This window comes from Aricia agestis, chromosome 10 (assembly GCF_905147365.1).
Source record: "Aricia agestis chromosome 10, ilAriAges1.1, whole genome shotgun sequence".
Lineage (NCBI taxonomy): Eukaryota > Metazoa > Arthropoda > Insecta > Lepidoptera > Lycaenidae > Aricia > Aricia agestis.
Window position 1 is genome coordinate 14,750,189 of NC_056415.1, and position 21,270 is coordinate 14,771,458.

Here is a 21,270-nt window from a genome sequence, read left to right on the forward strand (position 1 = left end):
TCAGGTGACCCGTTTGCTCGTTTGCCCTCTTATTTCATAAAAAAAAATCAGGAAGTGGTGAAACAGGCCCCTAGAATAATAATTTTGCTATAGCAGCATGAATGTGAAAATGACTTATTTGACCCGATGACACGACTATCAATACAATCAGGTGATTTACTGCTTATTTTCTGGTTCATTTACAAATACTTACTTACAAATACATAAGTACTTACTTAAGGTAAATGTAGTCTCAAGAACATCGAACCTCAAAATCTGTGGTTAATTATGCCAATAAAGATTCGTCCATTTTGGTGTTATCCAGGATGTGGGTTGTTATGTATCAGTCGCTTCCCGTCAAGTCTGGCAGACAGCCACCGGCGGTCACTCGCTGGAGCAACGACACGGTAATTGCTAGCACCTAGACCTAGGGCAGCGAATCTGTTATTTCATGCAACAGTTATAACTTATACAGCATCGATATAGTTCTGAATTCTGATACTATCAATCAGGGCAACTAACCCAACAATAGGATTTATTATTGCAATGTTTTTTTATATGAGATAAGGGGGCAAACGAGTAAACGGGTCACCTGATGGAAAGCAACTTCCGTCGCCCATGGACACTCGCAGCACCAGAAGAGCTGCAGGTGCGTTACCGGCCTCTTAAGAGGGAATAGGGTAATAGGGGAGGGTAGGGAAGGGAATAGGGTAGGGGATTGGGCCTCCGGTAAACTCACTCACTAGGCGAAACATAGCACAAGCGCTGTTTCACGCCGGTTTTCTGTGAGAACGTGGTATTTCTCCGGTCGAGCCGGCCCATTCGTGCCGAAGCATGGCTCTCCCACGTCTAAATGTTTTCACGCTACATGCAGCATCAGAAAGCAGAAACTTTTGTTCGACATAAATTGACAACGTTTCTGTCAATATTCTGAATTTCTGATACGCACATGTCGGATTTAGGTCGGATTAACTGTATGTGCTGGTAGCGCCCTCTGCTCGGACCTTTGGGAAACCCAATGAACAAACGTCAAACGATTGTGTTTGGACTTTGGAGTGATATTGAAATTCGGAACGCGTTGTTTTGACTTTTGATTCCCATTTTGTGGTTTATGGCAATATCATATACAACATATTTTGTGGTTTATGGCAATATCATATGGCAATATAATAATATCATAGCCCATAGGTTTATGGCGAGACTGCTTTGAAACCTTCGTTCAAATATTTATGTTTAAAACCATATAGAATGTAAGTAAATTAATATTGGATTGTTGTAGCAGACTCGTAGTAGCAAAAATCAAAATCTTTGCTAAACTTTCGTTTTCAACGTACACAAAAAAATATCAAAATTAAAATATTTAAACGCCACTTCAATTGATAGCCTAGCCAGTACCCGTCCATTCTAAAAATATAATATTATGCTTGTACCAACTATTATCTATTCTGTGCCTATACTTAGTTTATAGAATGAACAGAATCGCAATTCGCACTGTACGGGTTGGAAAACAAAGTTTGTTTATCTATTCACAGTTTACTGTGAATTTTCTGAATGACGTGCTGAATTATTGTGAGGTGGAAAAATTCTGGGATAGCATTATAAATTCTAATCAATGGAAAACACCATGGAACTGAGAATAATCAGGGCGGGCAAAGCGAGCCCTAGTATATCCCACAACCAACACTTTTGTCATTGTTTCATGATTCATTTGATTCATTCATGACGTATAGAGGAAGTAGGAACCTTAAGGTTTGGTAAAATGAAACACATTGAGATCTATGCCTTTATTAAGGAATACCTGACGTTTCTTACACACAATTTTTCTGCAAAAAAGTCTAACACAAGTTAGTTAAACACAAGTAGACTTTTGTGCAAAAAAAAACAGAAAAAAGTGTAGAAAAATGATCTAGTGATCATTTCCCATAATTACTTATTTGATTTAACCAAATCTTATAATATTCTTACTTAAAATAACAAGTAAAACCTGCAAAAACATCACGTGATTGGCAGTTGGCTCTAAGAAATAAACAACATTTATTATTTCCTCTACAAACAAATGAATAATAAATACTAATTGATTTACAAGTGAAAAGTGTTGATATAAACAGAATAATCTTTCGCCTGGCGAGTGTGAACTCTGCAACTATTTCTGTATCTGACGCGCGAGCAGCATCATACAGAACAAACACACAAACAACATTATTAATTGCCTATTAGCCATAAGATTTAATAAAGATATTAAAAAGAATCCATAATAAAAGCGAGAGCGTATCTATCTATTACCAGTTAGGTACGAATATTAAAGTATATAATATCTACTTACTAAGTAGTAAGTACTTACATAATATTTATTATTCGTAGATTTATAAGTCACTTACAAAAATGTAGTGCCGCCTCGTCGTATGAACTTAACCTAAGATGGAATAATGATTTCTAATTATAATTATTTAAATTTAAGATAGCGCCAACTGCATATTTACGAATGTTTAAGAAAAAAGTAGATTTTCTCCCTATAAGGCGGGAGAGGACGTGTCTTCTTTAATTAATTCGTTCCAATTTGGAAATGTACCCGCAAAGGTTTGACATAGAATTTAGGCTCTAAAGTTGATATGCCTATTGCCTGCTAACATACAAGGTGTTACAAAACTAAGTGATAATACTTCACGGTGTGTACTGTCAACTGTGTAACTATGAGTCCCTTATGTAGAGTTCACTGTGAAAGTAGCAGCGCTGAAAGAGCATTTTTTTGTGTTTTGGGAAAATTCATGCGAAAATACCAATGGGAAAGCTCCCGAGCGTCATGAATTTTAAGTAAAAAAAAAACTGTTTCAGCACTGCTACTTTTATAGTGAACTCTATGTAAGGAGCAAATACACACGGCACACCGTAAAGTATTATCACTTAGTTTTGTGTGTAAGTTACCTACTTAGTTAGTCTTCGTTCGCGTAGTAGTTCGTAGAAGTTAGAACCCAACATTTCCAGTGCAGGCGCGGTCCGAAGTGTCACAGGGATCATGACATCCCCCAAAATCTAAGGTCAAATTGAAAAATATCAAAATCTTGCCAAATAATAAAAGGAAATTTTTGCCAATAATTTTTTAGTATACATAGTGAGTGACCCCCTCCAAAATTTCAGGCTGCAACCGCGCCTGTTCCAGTGCAGTGATGAAAAAAAGTATTATATTTATACATAAATAATACTTTTTTTTATCACTGCAGTAACAGTATTAAATATTAATAAATAATATAAAAGTATTATTTCTCCTGACTTTAAAGTTGCAGTGATGAAAAAAAGTATTATATTTATACATAAATAATACTTTTTTTTATCACTGCAGTAACAGTATTAAATATTAATAAATAATATAAAAGTATTATTTCTCCTGACTTTAAAGTTGCAGTGATGAAAAAAAGTATTATATTTATACATAAATAATACTTTTTTTCATCACTGCAGTAACAGTATTAAATATTAATAAATAATATAAAAGTAATATTTCTCCTGACTTTAAAGTTTAAACTTATCAGTTGTCACCGTAACCTCTACCTACTATTATCATCTTACATCTAAATCGGTTCATCGTTTTGGTTGACCTAAATATGTAACATATTAGTCCGAAACGAATCAATAATTAATATTATCACTGACAAATCCGATATATTTGAATACAAAACATACAACATTGGCGCTCTATTAGTTATACAGTGTGTTTGTGTAAACACCGTTATCCTTGAAACCATCAAATGAGACCGTCAAAATGAACAACTTATTCTATGAGAACAATGCTGGTAACTCGAAAAAATCTGTCTTCATACCCATACAAATTGCCGATCCGGGCATCCGTATGGGTATGAAGACGTATGAAGACGGCATTTTTTTTTGAGTTCCCAGCATTGTTCTCATAGAAAAAGTTGTTCATTTTGACGGGCTCATTTGATGGTTTCAAGGATAACGGTGTTTACACAAAGTACATTAAAGATGGCGTCAATTTCAAAAAGGCCTTGACTTTCGTGATAAGAGCCAATTTAAATACAAAAGGATGTTAATTATAGGTTTCCTTTTGATAATGTTGTTTTTACAGGAAAAATACCTATGTATGTAACCTATTTTGCACATGTATGTTAAAGAATAAAGATCATGAAATGCACAGTGCACGTTTTGATAAAACTTTTTTTTTTGGCTTTTCATAAACATATATTTTGACGACAACCTATAAGCTGAAGGAAAATGAAGATTATTATAGAGAATAATAGCATACTTCACCAATATCAAATTCCTGAAATAATAAATTATTCGGATATTGCCAATAAGTGATTGTCAATTTCGTGTTAGCCTCATGAGTCATGGTCATATTATTTTATGTAGGTACCTAAATACATGTTGCGATATGTTCTATCGTACCCGCAACTCTGCCTTAAGCGATGAGTGGAGCACCATGGGGTTTTAGTGGGTAGCAGGAGTCCCACATACCCCGGCCGATATCCCCAATTTGCCGGGGATGCGTAAAGCATTTCCCCATGTTAAAAAAAAAAGGTACCTAAATACATAGTAGCAATTCATCATTAATATGTAGTTTGGAATTGAGAGATTTTATAATTATTATTCGAAATAGGCGAGCCGCAAGTAGTCCTGAATTCTGACTTCTGAGTCAGCTGCAAGCAAAAACAAGAAAAATACAAAACCGCTGACAAAATGTAATAAAATTAATACCTACAGTCTTCATATTGTCACAAAATCTAGTATTTCAGTTAGCATAGTCACGGAATGGGGTCAAATATTCGACCCATTGTGCCATTTAAATCGGTATTCTCGTCCGCCTAACATTAATAATATTTTAAAACAAGTTTAACAATGCGTGAGTCTTACTGACCTTTCCTGAAATGAAAAATAGAAATAACTATTATCACGACACATCCATAATATCAATACTTCCATACTAATATTATAAATGCAAAAATGTGTCTGTCTGTCTGATACCTCATATACTTAGTCTGTCAAAAAAGTGAAGAAATTAAAAAGTGGCAACATCGTAGTGTCATCCCTTTCAAACAATGCTTTCAAATCAATCTAATAAGAAAAAAAAGGGACGATGTTGCTATTTAATTTCTTCACTTTTTTGATGAATTAGGGGGCGACTAACCCTAAATTGTCGATTTTATAATTCACAATTTTCACGAATTTTTCATAGGGTGGGTTGCACCAGATGCTTGGTTATAGTTACAGTTATGGTCAAAGTTATGGTTATAGTTAAGGCTAACTTTAACTTTAACCTTAACTTTGGCCACAGAATTTGACAGATGACAGCTGGTCCGACAAGGCTTTAAATGAACGTGGGCGGGGGCGCTGCTGGTAAAGAAGAACTGTCAAAAATGGCGTTTTCGTTTTATTTAAGATAGAGATACCTTTCCAGGACAAAGAAATTAGAAATTAATTGATAAGAAAGAATATGAACTTAACCCATTTTAGGTTATTATTCCTAGCGATTGTCGATATTTATCGAGTGAGAAAAAACTAATTTGGCGATGAATCCGCGTCGTCTTTTTTCACTGGTGTAATATAAAACTTAAAAGACGGGCGTGAGTGTGAAGGGCTGGACGATATTTGATTTTTTGCGTTAGTCGCCCTCTTAATGAAAATGAAAAATTGATATCTGCAAACGACGAAACTATGAAAGTGGAATTAATTGGTCGATGTATTTTGAATAAAGTAATTAACACAACAATAATCAAAGTTAATAATCCAAAGTCACCTGCCGGCTGCCGCCATGAGTCAGCCGTCAGGCTTGCACCCACTGTATTAAAATAGAAAGTTAATATACCTATCACATTAAAAAATATATTTGCATATTAGTGTCCCCGCAGACTTACAAGTTACAATTTAAAGTTGGCCGACTATCGTACAAACCACAGAAATAGATCAAGATAGAAGCGCCATGTCGCTCCAATTTGTATGAACACGAGCGTATGGCGCTTCTATCTTGATCTATTTCTGTGGTTTGTACGATAGTCGGCCAACTGTAAGTCTGTGGGGACCCATGTTCTAAATGCACAACTGTGTCTGTAACTCATACTTGTAAATATGCCGGAAAAATTATTTCCGAGATAAATGATTTCGCTGAATAGAAGTTGTGACTTGTGCGCACAATCTATTATCTAATGGACTTATCTGATTCTGATGTGAAATCCCATACGTATGCAATGTGACTAAGCACACACACACACACACACACAGGTCCAGGTGATGAAATATTGAAGCATTTACTATCACCCCCGCTTAAACTACTTTCATGTAAAAATGTGATTAATTATTTTGAAATTCATGCGCTTTGCCGGTTTTTATTAGGGTTCCGTACCCAAAGGGTAAAAACGGGACCCTATTACTAAGACTTCGATGTCTGTCTGTCCGTCTATCTGTCACCAGGCTGTATCTCAAGAACGGCTATAGCTAGACTTCTGAAATTTTCACAGAATGTTCTGTTGCCGGTATAACAACAAATACTAAAAACAAAATAAAATTATCATACAACAAACGTGACTTTTTTGTAATTTTTTGCTCGATATCAATAATTGCTATTGCTAGGCACTTGAAATTTTTACAAAATCTATTATATTTGTACTTTAATAATTGATTATAAAATTAAATTTATTATTTGGTAATCCCATACAAAAATCACATTTTTTGGCTATTTTTGCTCTATAACGGTACGGAACGTAACCTTTCGTGCGCAAGTCCGACTCGCACTTGGCCGATTTTTATTCATAGTCAGTGTGATTGTGAGTCATACATAGAGACTATTTTACTGACTCATTGTTGTGCTTTCCACATATTATTATGCTAATAATATTGTGATTTGCACTAATAACTTTACATAAGTACAAACGGGCTAGGTATTTGTTTACGACTTGCGTTCTTTACTTACTAAGCATTTTAGTTATGGAAATGCTTAGGTCTTAGAGTACATAGAAGAATACTTAGAGTGGTGACATTATAGTACTTATACTAAGAGCAGTTTCTCAATCTCAGAAATATCGGCTCAGCGGTATATGGAGAAGAGGTGAATGACATTAAAAAAACTCTAAGTACATTCGACAACAAAAAAAATTGTACAACAAAAAAAGAAAAAGACGGCTGGAATGAGGAATCTGTTTATTATACCACACAATCTAAAAAAACCGGCCAAGTGCGAGTTGGACTCGCCCATGAAGGGTTCCGCAGCAGCAATAAGGTTTATTTTTATGAAATTAAAAGGGTTTTGATTTATTTTTATGTTTCAGTTGATTAATTGAAAGTTAAATTAAGATTTACCATTAATGACGTATAAAAAATTACTGATCTACTAGATGTCGTTCGAACCAGTTTTCGTTGGTAGATTTTGTAGTAATGTACATCATATATTTTTTTAGACTTATCATGACTTATACTTTAGAAGTTAGAGGGGGGGGGGGGGGGGAGACACACATTTTACCACTTTGGAAGAGTGTCTCTCGCAAACTATTCAGTTTAGAAAAAAATGATATTAGAAACCTCAATATGATTTTAGAAGACCTATCCATAGATACCCCACACGCATAGGTTAGATGATTTTTTTTTTGTTTCAGTTGTATCTATAAATTTTTTAATATTTTTTCCATTTTTGTATCAAAATCTTAAAGCGGTTCACAGACTACATCTACTTACCAAGTTTCAATAGTACAGCTCTTATAGTTTCGGAGAAAAGTGGCTGTGACATACGGACATGACGAATCTATAAGGGTTCCGTTTTTTGCCATTTGGCTACGGAACCCTAAAAAGGCAAACTAGGCAAACAGGCATACAATTATAGACATTTTTTGGGGTGAATTTAAATTTTTACATACCAAATTACATACTACTAATGCTAACGTATGGAAATAAATTCCTCGAATGTCAAGTTCGTGGACATTTTAACATAATTAAAATAAAGCTGTGTTCACACCACTCTCTCAATTTAGCTTTAAACTAATTATTTTGTATCCAGTAACTTCTTAATCCTCCTATTTTATTGACATACTTTGTTATACAATGTTATATTTTATCATTTTTAGTGAGGCGGTGATGAGTGATAAGTGATATCCGTAGTCCGACTGCAGAGACCAATTTTTTTTTTATTTAGAAGACAACATCCTGGACCCTGGGCCCTGGTTCGTCGCGATTTTTTTTTTGACATCAATTTCAAATATTAAAAACCGGCCAAGTGCGTGTCGGGCCACGCCCAATATAGGGTTCCGTAGTACCAGTTACCACTAGTATTTGAAAATGACATACAAAGTCAATGAACGGACATTTATAACATTCATTGACCATACGTTATAATTTTATAACGTGTTTAAACCTACTAACAACATCATCTCAGTTTCTTTATAATTCGCCGAATACATTATTTAGTTGATCGACTATTACTCAATAACTTATGAAGTCTTCTTAGCCGTGATAGTTTTCCTTTTAAATTCAGCATATTTTCTACTCCCGTGAATTTTTTCACATTTCCAGAAACAACCGTTTAGCTGGTAGAAGGAGGGGGGGACACTGGACTCTAACGATTTTTTCTACTTTAAAACTTAATATTTCTTAAATGGGTCCGTAAATCAGAAAATGATCTATGAATACCCATAATATTTAAAGAAAACTATGCAACGACAGCCCACACGATGGGGTAAGCGCGAAAAAAATTTCATCCCCGCTTGTTGTGTAGGGGAGGTACAATAAAAAAAAATATATTTTTTAAGATTTTATGTACCATTTTGTCGGCATCATTAATATGTGTATTCATGCCAAATTACAGCTTTATAGGTCCTATAGTCTCTGAGCAAAACCGCGGACAGACAGACGGACAGACGGACGAATAGACCGAAACTGTAAGGTTCCTTGTGGACTACGGACGGACACTACGTTACTACGGACGATACTACGGACCTAAAAAATTGTATATTCTATGTAAACAAATATTACTTTTAAGTTTTTTTTTTTTTTTTAATGAAATAAGGGGGCAAACGAGCAAACGGGTCACCTGATGGAAAGCAACTTCCGTCGCCCATGAACACGCAGCATCAGAAGAGCTGCAAGTGCGTTGCCGGTCTTTTAAGAGGGAATAGGGTAATAGGGGAGGGTAGGGAAGGGAAGGGAAGGGAATAGTTGAGGGTAGGGAAGGGAATAGGGTAGGGGTTAGGGGATTGGGCCTCCGGTAAACTCACTCACTCGGCGAAACACAGCGCAAGCGCTGTTTCACGCCGGTTTTCTGTGAGAACGTGGTATTTATCCGGTCGAGCCGGCCCATTCGTGCCGAAGCATGGCTCTCCCACGTAAAATAGGAATTTTACCATTGAGGTTATAAGTAATGCTTTTAACCAACGTTTAACCGATCTCTTCGTGTGTTCATCGCCTTAGTATGTAGTGTGTCCATGTGTAACGTATCACACTGTCAGCTGTCTCAAGTCTCAACCGAAATAACAAAATGCGCACAACACCAATATAACCAACTTACAACAGTTTTGCCAGAAAAAAAAAAAACAACGGCCTAAGGGCCGAGCCAATAGCCAGCTTCTTCGATACTTGGACGGCCAGGGATTGCTAAGCGACAAACAATACGGGTTCCGTAAGGGTCGCTCGGCTGGTGATCTCTTGGCATACCTGACTCATCGTTGGGCTCAGGCAATTGAGTAGAAGGGAGAGGCATTGGCTGTTAGTTTGGACATTGCGAAGGCCTTTGATCGGGTTTGGCCTAAAGCGCTGCTATCAAAGCTTCCATCATACGGGCTGCTCGAGAAATTATGTAAGTGGGTCACTAGTTTCTTAGCAGACAGAAGCATAAAGGTCGTAGTTGACGGCGAATGCTCGGAAACTCAGTCTGTTAATGCTGGTGTCCCTCAGGGCTGTGTGCTATCGCCTACTCTAGTCATACTGCATATCAATGACATGTTACAAACCAATGGCATTCATTGCTATGCGGATGATAGTACAGGTTATGCTGTATATACCGGCTCCCCTAATATTTCTCGGCAAAATGTCACTGAGAGTCGAAACAAACTTGTGTCTAAGGTGGAGAATTCATTGGAGAAGGTCTCTGAATGGGGTAGACGTAACTTAGTCCAATTCAACCCCGCCAAGACACAAGTCTGCGCGTTCACCACTAAAAAGTCACCAATGGTCGTTTATCCTCGTTTCGATGGCACATCTTTAACCATCTTCCCTAGCATTGAGATACTTGGCGTCAACATATCGAGCGAAGTCCAGTTCCGATATCATCTTGAGGGTAAGGCCAAATTAGCCTCGAAGAAGCTTGGCGTTCTTAACAGAGCGAGACAGTACTTCAGTCCGGATCCGGACCAACGCCTACAACTCTACAAGGCGCAGGTTCGGCCTCATATGGAATATTGTTCTCATCTCTGGGCAGGGGCGCCAAAATACCAACTGCTCCCTCTGGATCGTATCCAACGAAGGGCTGCTCGAATTGTTGACTGCCATAGTGTTTCAAACAGCTTGGACCCCCTGGAATTACGCCGAGATGTAGCTTCACTCTGCATCCTCTACCTATCGGTTGTATCACGGGGAGTGCTCTGAGGAATTGTTCGGAATCATACCACCTGCAACTTTTCGCTATCGTCCCACGCGAAAAACATTCTATCCTCATCACCTTGATGAGTGGCAGTCTTCCACAGTGCGTTTTTCGCGTAACTTTCTGCCGCGCACTGTAAAACTCTGGAATGAACTGTCACCAGCAGTATTTCCGGACCGATACGACCTGCAAACCTTCAAGAAAAGAGCGTATTCCCTCTTAAAAGGCCGGCAACGCACCTGCAGTGCGGTATTGTGTTACATAACATATAAAATTCAAATATTTTATTTCAAGTCCGTATCGATTTATTCGTTTTGATCAATGTTTTTAAGCAGCTCACCTGACTATGGAGATTAATCTGACAGATTTTTTTTTAAACGGGCTTTGGCCCACCACACATTCCCACCACTGTATCTCCTGTGTCGCCAGGATCGACAGCGGCATCCAACCACGAAAACCCTTTGATATGATCTCAGGGAGCCCGAGGGACATGCTAAAGCTGTCTTGGGACCCGCAACGAAATTAATCAGAAGAAAATAGGAGGAGTAGGAAGAATTCCAGATTCAATCTGACAGATGTCAAATGTTACCTAATTACCTATTAAAATTCCCCGACTGTTATACGCCTTTTAGGGTTACGTACCCAAAGGGTAAAAACGGGACCCTATTACTATTCTTTCTCTACTCTCACAATTTCATACCTACAGAAATATGTGGTAGAGCCTGAAATTTCACATTTGAAAGGATAAATGAATGTTTACATTTTTTCACGGTTCACGTGGCGATTATTAAATCTAATTAAAACTCTACAATGGCGAGTTAAATTGTTTATGCGTTCCAAATTCAAACATTTTTCTGTGTTGCCAGACGAAACAAACACAGACTGACGTGTTGTTTGATAGACCATAATAATATGTCCGACGTTGCAGAAATTAGGACGTTGGAGGGCAAAACCATTGGGCAAAACACTAACCCCATTACTAATAAACGCTGTATAAGCTTTGAATAGTTATACAGTGTTTTGTCTTCTTCAATCCAATTAAAAATGTCACTTGTGTGACAGGAACAAAACACTGTATTTAAACTATTCAAAGCTAATACAACAAACAAATATTTTGTATAAACTACGTTATAGTACGAGAGCCCTAGAACAATTTTTTTTTATTACTATCAAGCACATTTTTTGTGAGTAGCTTCATTTTGATAAGACTAACACGGAACAACATTTTTATTTGCGAAAAATCTCGAAAGTATGAAATCCTTTCTATCTCTGTCAGCTACCACTGACAGAGATAGAAAGGATTTCAAACTTTGAATTGATGGTCCTAAAATATGGACTGTTTTATTTGTAGGACAATGTTACTCTTAAATAATTATACTAAGGGCCTGTTTCACCACTTCCAGATAGGGCTATCCACCAATTAATTTGACAGATCAAGTATGGAGAATCTGTCAAAAAAGTTGTGAATAGCCTATTTGGTATTTTATCAGAAAGTGGTGAAACAGGCCCTTTATATAATAATTTAAGAGTAACATTGTCCTACAAATAAAACAGACCCTAACGAGCAGATTTTTTGTATATTGATAGATTAATGTTCATATTATGAATATTAATCTATCAATATACAAAAAATCAGCTCGTTAGAGTTCCGTTATAGGTTTCTGTAATCAACAAAACTTGGTTGCTTAGGTAATCGACATCATCCAAGACCAATATGAGAATCCAGCGTTATGGGGCTTCTACACGATGGGTCATGATGGACAATCACCGGCGATCACGATCGTGTAGAGGGCATAATTATTAGCGATAGGCCATGATGGGCGTCGATGGAGCGCAATCACCATTGTGTCGGTTTTTCGCACAATCATCAAAGGAAGTTCGGCCATGATTGTAAGCGTGTCCACACGAAAAACGAATGCCGAATGCCGATCACTCAGTTCGTATTTGTTTACGGTACGGTGCGGACGCGTGCTGTTTTGTTTTCAACGATGTCGGAGACGTGGTCAAATGATGAAACATTTAAATTTAAAGAATTGTATCAAAAAGAGCCTGTAATTTGGATGGAAATAGTAGCAGCTGCTAATGTTTCGACGTCCATTGTTAACCGATGACAATTAACAAATGGAGGTGCAGCGATCGTGTAGACAGGTCCACGATCATGGTGACTTGAATTCATGGCACATTCTAGATTGTCCATCATGGCCCATCGTGTAGAGGCCCTATTAGGGTGAATTAACATTGCAACGTGACGTGAGTCGTGACGATGCAATTACTTATTAATAATTAATAATTATTATTTATGAATAAAAAAAGTTTACAATAACTTCGATATCAAATAACATGCCAATTTCCTTAAACAGAACTTAAGGGGCCGGGTGCCATCGAAATTCTCATACACACGTAATACCAAAATAATTTTCTCATACGAAAATATTGAGTTATTTTTCAGCTTAAAATAGTAATTACCTAGGTTCCTGCACAAAATTTTACTACAAAATATTTAAACACTAAAAAATATAGTGAAACACTAAAAAATATATAAATAAATACTTATTAAATTGACTACAATTTAAACTACTATTTTAAGCTGAAAAATAACTCACACATGTTAAATATTTTCGTACCTACATGAGAAAAATATTTTGGTATTACGTATGTATGAGAATTTCGATGGCACCCGGCCTCTTAATACTTATCTATAAAGTTACGATAACATAACTAACTTTCATTATTTTTAAAGTAATAAACAAATATTTGTTTATTACTTTTATGTTACGTAACCGTAACTATTATATTATAGTCAGAGACGCAGCGGTCATTCATCGTAGATAATTTAATAAAACGATATCGGGCTCTTTGTTTAGACTGTAGATTATCTTATTACTCGGATTAAGAGTTATCGCGAGACAGATAGTGTTAAAATACGAAATACAACCGTCAACCACAGACTAGGGGATGGTTTGTTAACATGAAAACTCGAAATTGTTAAAGTAAAACTTTTGTGCGAACTTTTTTGGATATGTACTAATATTATAAATGCAAAAGTGTGTCTGCCTGTCTGTTACATCCTCACGCCTAAACCGCTGAACCGATTATGCTGAAATTTGGTATAGAGTCTATAGAGATACTTTAAGTGCCCCGGAAAGGACATCTAAGAATGAATTTTGGCGCAGCGGAGTTGCGGGCGTTATCTAATCAAATATGCTAAATATCTCACGTCAAGTTTAAGAGTGTCAGGACTCAGGAGTCAGGACACAAAGGAGAGAAAAATTCATTAAAATAAAAGGATGTAGGTAATAGGTAGCTATTATATTATTATGGAATGCAAGTGGAACCTACTGTTGTAAAAAAACTATAAAAGGCGGTATTCGTTTTATTAGTTTTAAATGTAATACGTATACCTAATATTATACGTATACGTGTTGTTATCTACCTACCTGGTCTAAATAATTTTAAAAAATCGGCCAAGTGCGAGTTGGACTCGCGCACGAAGTGTTCCGTACCATTATAGAGCAAAAATAGAAAATAAAAGGTTTTTTTTTGTATGGAAATTAAATATTTTATTATTAGTTATTAAATTATATTACAACTGAGTATTTTGTGAACATTTCAGGTGCCTACTTATTGTCATCATTGATACGACAGATATCGAAGTCTCAGTAATAGGGTCCCGTTTTTACCCTTTGGGTACGGAACCCTAAAAATGTCAAAATTTTTCATTATAGAGCAAAAATAGAAAATAAAAGGTTTTTTTTTGTATGGAAATTAAATATTTTATTATTAGTTGTTAAATTATATTACAACTGAGTATTTTGTGAACATTTCAGGTGCCTACTTATTGTCATCATTGATACGACAGATATCGAAGTCTCAGTAATAGGGTCCCGTTTTTACCCTTTGGGTAAGGAACCCTAAAATATATATTTTATGCCATATAAATGAAATGCTACCTATACTAATTTTACAATTCTACGTATAGAATATAAAATAGAGATCCATACGGTACGGTCTATAATTTTGCATAAGGAATGGGGACGCATATTTTGTTTATTCATTCAAGATCTGCCTGAGGGCTGGGACCCACTTCAAAAATAAGATTGAGTTCAGTTCAGTTGAGAAATAAGTACTTAGTTTTTTTTTTTTTATTATAAAATTGTGGCCGTCTATGGACTGTTCGTCCATATCCTTTTTTTGTTATTTTATTATTTAGATTTTTCGCACCAAGGATAATAATTGAAATAATATTATGAATTTTAATTAATTGTGGTCCATCACGCCATGGACACTTTTTTTTTTTTTTAACAAGTAATATATGTATATTTATATATATATACTTACTTAGTAGAATAGACTATAATATATTATACATATAATAAATAAATATATATTTATTGTTTTATAAATTACATAATAATAATATGTTTTGAACGGTGAGGTCCCAGTCGGTGTGGCGGCCAGTAGGTCCGACATTTTCCGATTTCCTTAGATTTTATGCTGCTCCACCCTTTGCCTTTAGATGTTGTGACATTGGCTTGGTGGAGAGGGGTCACTCAAGCTGGGTGGAGTTTCTAGGGTGTTAAAGAGATATCGTTCTGTGTCGAATCTGCCCGCCATGTGGCTTAGGACTTTATCGTTCCTGTCTTTTATAGCCATTTTTATGTTATAATCTCTTATGTGTTCGGTTGACACCTCCGTGGCTCTTTTTATGAAGCTTGCCACAGCGTCTCCATCAGTGTCAGTGTAATAGACACAGGTGTTAGTGTGCCGGGATATGGCTACAACTGCATGAGGAACGCTGTCATGGATTGCCAGCTTTCGGGACTTGGTAACTAAAAAAAGTAAAAGTACTTAGTTTGAAAAAGTATTCATCTCAGAAAAATTTACGATTTTCGCACGACAAACGAATGTTAAGCAACATGTTTATAATTTTACAATAGATTTTAACCGCAGTTTAATTAATATTATTATTGTGTTTCAACCTTTTGTTACAATGGTTGTGGCGTTAATGTTGATAAATACAAATTACTTAATTGTAAAATATTATAATCCATTATTATTAATCCTTAGATACAATAAAACATTGAACTATTTATGTTGTAATCGTATTGTTAAAGCAACGATACACGTTCGGGTAAAAAAGATGTCAAACTGTGACGAACATTTGGACAAAAATAAAATTAAAAATATTATGACAATTGAGTGCCTATCCCTATATAAGCCCCAATTTCACCAACGACTGTTAAAGTTAGCGCCGGAATTAGTATGACGTTACCTCTTTCGATTTTCATATGAATGAAAGAGAAGACATTACATTTTAACAAGCTGTTAACACTAACAGACGTTGGTTGGTTAGGTACGTGTGTACCTACATATAATACATAATATTATGGGTTATCCTATGATATTAAATTTGTGTTTGCCTTTACTACCAGGCACAAAATATAATATATATGAAATATCAAATAACCAGCAAAAAAATCATCCGATCACATGAATCCAAAAAAAATTGACTTAAACATACTTATAAGTTATAGTATAAAAGGTATAATAAGTACTTATATATTATGTATAACATTAGGCAAGCACTGTATACATTAGAAGGAATATAATTAAGCACAAAAAAAATTCAAATTTGAAAGTTTTTAACTCGTTATCAACGAATCACAAACAGTAATATTGTGTATGTTTGGCGTTGAATGTAAATGGAATCGTGTGTGGCGGATATTACCGTCATAACAATAACAATATTATCCGAATGCGGATAATATTGTTTTTCCTTTCGCCACTGCGCAGTACCCGGCGCGGCGCGGCGTGGTGATAACACAAGATAAACTAACTTAATATAATATTACTCATATAACTCGTATTATGCAGGTTTATTTCCGAACTCCTAAATTAAAAAAGAAATTTGCTTTTACGTCAATTTTGGATTATTAAGAGGCCGGGTACTTTCGAAATCGTAGTAAATTTTCACACAGGAACCTAGGTAATTACTATTTTAAGCTGAAAAATAACTTAAACATGTTAAATATTTTCGTATGAGAAAATGATTTTGGTATTACGTATGTATGAGAATTTCGATGGCACCCGGCCGCTTAAACGGTATTCTTCGAGCGAAGTAACTACTTTTGCAATATATTATTGCATGGGGTAAGAAAAATCGCGGCGATTTGATATTATTATGCTTGCCTTGCATAAATACAATACATGTAAGTTGTAACACAATAATATGTTACGACATTTTGGAAACAGACCCGGCATTTAAGTTTTCGATGTAAAAACTTCTTTAGTGGCGTAGTGCACTTTTTTGGGATGCAAAATATGGGTTTAAAAAAATGTTTGATCTGGTTGAAAATTCGGAAGGCAGAGCTCAGAGGAAGTAAAAAATGAGACGAGATTTTGCGAAAAATATTATATTATATAGCCTTTGAGGCTAGCAGCTACTGACAATAAGGTATACCACTTTACACTGAATGAAAACTTACAGTTAAAATTAGGCTGACTAACCTAATAAGAACTCTCGCCAACTTTATATCCATCATCTCTAATTATTATTTATTAATATATAAAAACGTAGCTTGTCTTTTACCTACGTCATTAGAGAGAATGACCTGCGAAAGATAAGAGAACCTGGCAAAGTGCCAAACTTTACAGATGGAAGAATATTTTGCCAGAAATGTTGTAATATGCTCTTCAAAAATTAACACTCCGACGTAGCCTTGTCAATTTACTGCTAAACATGGGGCCACATTTGGGAAAATTCAAGGTGTTGTCCACAAATTACAATACGACAAGATGTTGGCCGCATCTTTGTAGCGCTGAAATTCGTTCTCTCTCGGGAATCTACATTTTTCAGTTATAAAATCAATCCTATGGTTTTTAAGAGGGCGACTAACCCAAAAAATCAAACATCGTCATTCTCTCTTCACACTCACGCCTGTCTTTCATATGCGGTATGCCAGGTAAAAAAGGACGACGCGAAATCATCGCCAAGTTAGTTTTTAACCCCCGACAAAAAAGAGGGGTGTTATAAGTTTTTGATAAGTTTGACGTGTCTGTCTGTCTGTCTGTCTGTTTGTCTGTGTGTGTATCTGTCCGTGGCATCGTAGCATCTAAACGGGTGGACCGATTTTGATCTAGTTTTTTTTGTTTGAAAGCTGACATGATCGAGAGTGTTCTTAGATATAATTCATCATCATCAGCCTGTTCAGTGCTGAACAATCAGTGTTTATCTGGTTCATGAAAGGCCGTTGGCAACTTGTAGTCGTTTGATAGGTTTTATATTTCATTCTAGTTCGTGACATTTGTGAATATACAATATACGTATACACATAATAATGGAAAGTTGACCTGGTGCTGCAGCATCACCTGGTAATCAATAGGATATCCAACTCCTCGCCAATTTAGAGCAGAGGTTTCGTGTTTGGGCTCATTTTAATTGCGACAACCAGTAAAAAGTAGATAAACAGTAAATATTTACATGCTGCTGCTGCAGCATCACCTAGATTCTATAGAAACCGAGCTTCGTATGAACCCGAAGTGGAGGTTTCATGTTTGGGCTCATATTAACGGCCTCATCGAAAAGGACATTGATAGAATATGGTAATTATGAGAATATGAGTGTGTTGATAGGAATTATTCTGCACTATTTAAACCGACACAAGTTTAAAAAGTATGAAATAAAATTAAATTAAGAAATTTAAAAAAACCCCCGCCAAATAACTTTAAAAAGTAATGAAATAATATTAACTGCCTTTAAGTTCAAATAATTCCTAACTTGTGTAAAGTAATATTTTAGTCCATAATTGTTGTTAAGGTGTGTCGGGGGAAAGCTTATGTAGATGTTTGATTTCACATAACAAGTTTAAGGATCAATTCACAGAGAACTGAATCGAAATAATCAGCGAGTTGGCGGTTGTAGGTTGTAGTTCACTTGGCGGTCCCCCGACACACCTTGACAACAATTATGGACTAAAATATTACTTTACACAAGTTAGGAATTATTTGAACGTAAAGGCAGTTAATATTATTTCATTACTTTTTAAAGTTATTTGGCGGGGTTTTTTTTTAATTTCTTAATTTAATTTTTTCGTATTAACATAAATATACAACATTTTAAAAATCCACCTGGTCAGTGTCTCAATGATAGAATTTTATAAAATGTTTTAAAATATTAACTTAGTTTAATGCACGGTAATTATGGGCTAGATGCTACTGGTAGGTATACTTACATATAAAATAGTAGGCACATTTTACCCTATTTGTATACATTGTAATATTAATCTTATATCTAACGAGAACCAGACGAAAACCTTATAAATAGTCAGACTTTTATAGTCATGGAATAATCTAGAAGCGAGACTTAGAGCGGCCTCGCCCCAGAATCTATTAGCGGTGCAACGGTCTCTGGTCACGTTGACTTGTTTACTAGTTGTATAATAGCTTTACCTACTATATTGTATGTTCAAATATTACATGTAACTAACTAATTATAGGCCTCATATACGCTAACAAGTAACAAGCAGTTTGACAAGCAGGAATATGGGTATGTCATCTCAATCGGATAGCCAATAAACGTAATTCAAAACTTAAAATCCAAATCTGTATCCATACTTTTAATATTATAATTGCGAAAGTGTGTCTGTCTGTCTGTTACCTCTTCAAGCCCAAACCGCTGCACCAATTTTGCTGAAATTTGGTATGGAGATACTTTGAGTCCCGGGGAAGGACATAAGATATTTTTTTATTCCGAGAGTATGTACGGTTCCCACGCGATAAACGAATTTTGGCACAAAGGAGTTGCGGATAATATCATCTAGTTATATCCAGTATTACAATCATGTAATAGGCCTCGCATACGTTATCAAGCAGTTTAGCAAGCAAAATATAGCAATGGTGGTCCCTGTCGATATGCAGAGATCAAAAAATATCGTAATTAAAAATTTTAAACCCTTACAGCCTTATTAATAAACACAGACTAGAGCAAGAATAACTTTACTCCTAGGCTTAAGGTAAGAGTAATAAAATTCAGTATTAATAAACATGGAGTAAGGAAGGAGTAAACTAATCCGAATCTACTCTCGGAATAAAAGTTAGTCCTTCACACTATCTAGTTTAAGGAGAGATTAAGTATAGAACAAAGGTGTATTTTGGCATTTGAAAAAAAACATGATGAACTAACGTCAGAAATGACATTTATGACACTGACAGTCAACATACTTTGCCTGTTATTATTTAAAAATTCAAAATATGTGCGGGTTTTGCTGTGGTGCATGCCGTGCATGTGGTGCTAAGGTGTTTACTGTTTTGTTCTTTGGTTTTGTTAGTACTGTTATTTTGTGCAAGTTTGCAACGTTACTTCTTTGAAGTTTTGTACTTCGAATCTGTGTTGAAAACAAAATATAAAATAATATATAAATTATCGAATACAATGATCAAACAAACAACGTATTCGTTTTAGTAATTGGGATAATTAAACTTTTTTTTGTTCGCTCATTGTATTTGATAATTTATAATAATAAATATTATTATATTTATTTGATAATTTATAATTAAATATTATTATAAGTATTTAATTGATAATTTTCAATAATAAATATTATTATATTTTAAATATAATAATATTTATTATTATAAATTATCAAATACAATGAGCGGACAAACAAAGCGTATTCGTTCCAGTAATTGGGATGAAGATGAAAAAGTAAGTTTTTACGAACATTCGCGTTAGACATCTGTAGTGCTAGCACGGCGACCAGCGGAAATGCGAAAGTATGGACAAACTGTGGAAATAAACCTAAGGTGCCGTTCCGATCTTTTTTCGTTCCGAAAAATTCAATTAAAATGCCGCTTTATGACACACTATAGTATATATGTCATAATGTAGGATATTATTTGAATTTTTAGAACTATAGTCTGTCATAAAGTGGCTTTTTAATTGAATTATTCGGAACTAAAAAAGATCGGAACGGCACCTTAAGTTTATCTCCACAGTTTGTGACTATAGTCTGTCATAAAGTGGCATTTTAATTGAATTTTTCGGAACGAAAAAAGCTCGGAACGGCACCTTAGGTTTTTTTCCACAGTTTGTCCATACTTTCGCATTTCCGCTGGTCGCCGTGCTAGCACTACTGGTACCTATTAAATGTCGGGTCGTGTTATTTTTTGTTCCTTCTTTCTTCTATTTTTTGTTTCTATACTTAATCTCTCCTTAAACTAGGTAGTCTGAAGGACTAACTTTTATTCCGAGAGTAGATTCGGATTAGTTTACTCCTTCCTTACTCCATGTTTATTAATACTGAATTTTATTACTCTTACCTTAAGCCTAGGAGTAAAGTTATTCTTGCTCTAGTCTGTGTTTATTAATAAGGCTGTTACTGATTAGCGATTACTCATTAAAAGTTCCATACTTACTATGAATGTAGACGCTATTGGTTATTCTTGTACAATATTTGATTATTTTTTGTCAAGCTACTGTTGTTTGTTCTAAACGTTTCAGAAGAGACGAATGTATGTTTTCAGGTAAGGAGCAAAATATTTAATTTGTGTTTATGGCTTTTCAAATATCATTTTTATTTCTGAATATCAGTGGTTGAAAAACATCACTTTTAAAATCACGCACGCGCGAGTGTGACATAATTTAATACTGTTACGGTGCATGGTATACGGGGGTGATACCGGTTCCTCCGCGTTGGTGTCCCTGGGCCCCTGGATGCGCCACT

General features: G+C 35.5%; 1 long non-coding RNA gene across 1 annotated transcript; it reads right to left on the reverse strand.

Annotated features, from left to right (window-relative positions):
- Positions 1-202: 202 nt before the first annotated feature.
- Positions 203-19,703, reverse strand: LOC121731098. The gene is made up of 3 exons (XR_006036191.1): positions 19,500-19,703; positions 18,120-18,122; positions 203-214 (listed from the first exon to the last, which is right to left on the reverse strand). It is a non-coding gene; the product is annotated as an uncharacterized LOC121731098 (long non-coding RNA).
- Positions 19,704-21,270: the final 1,567 nt, after the last annotated feature.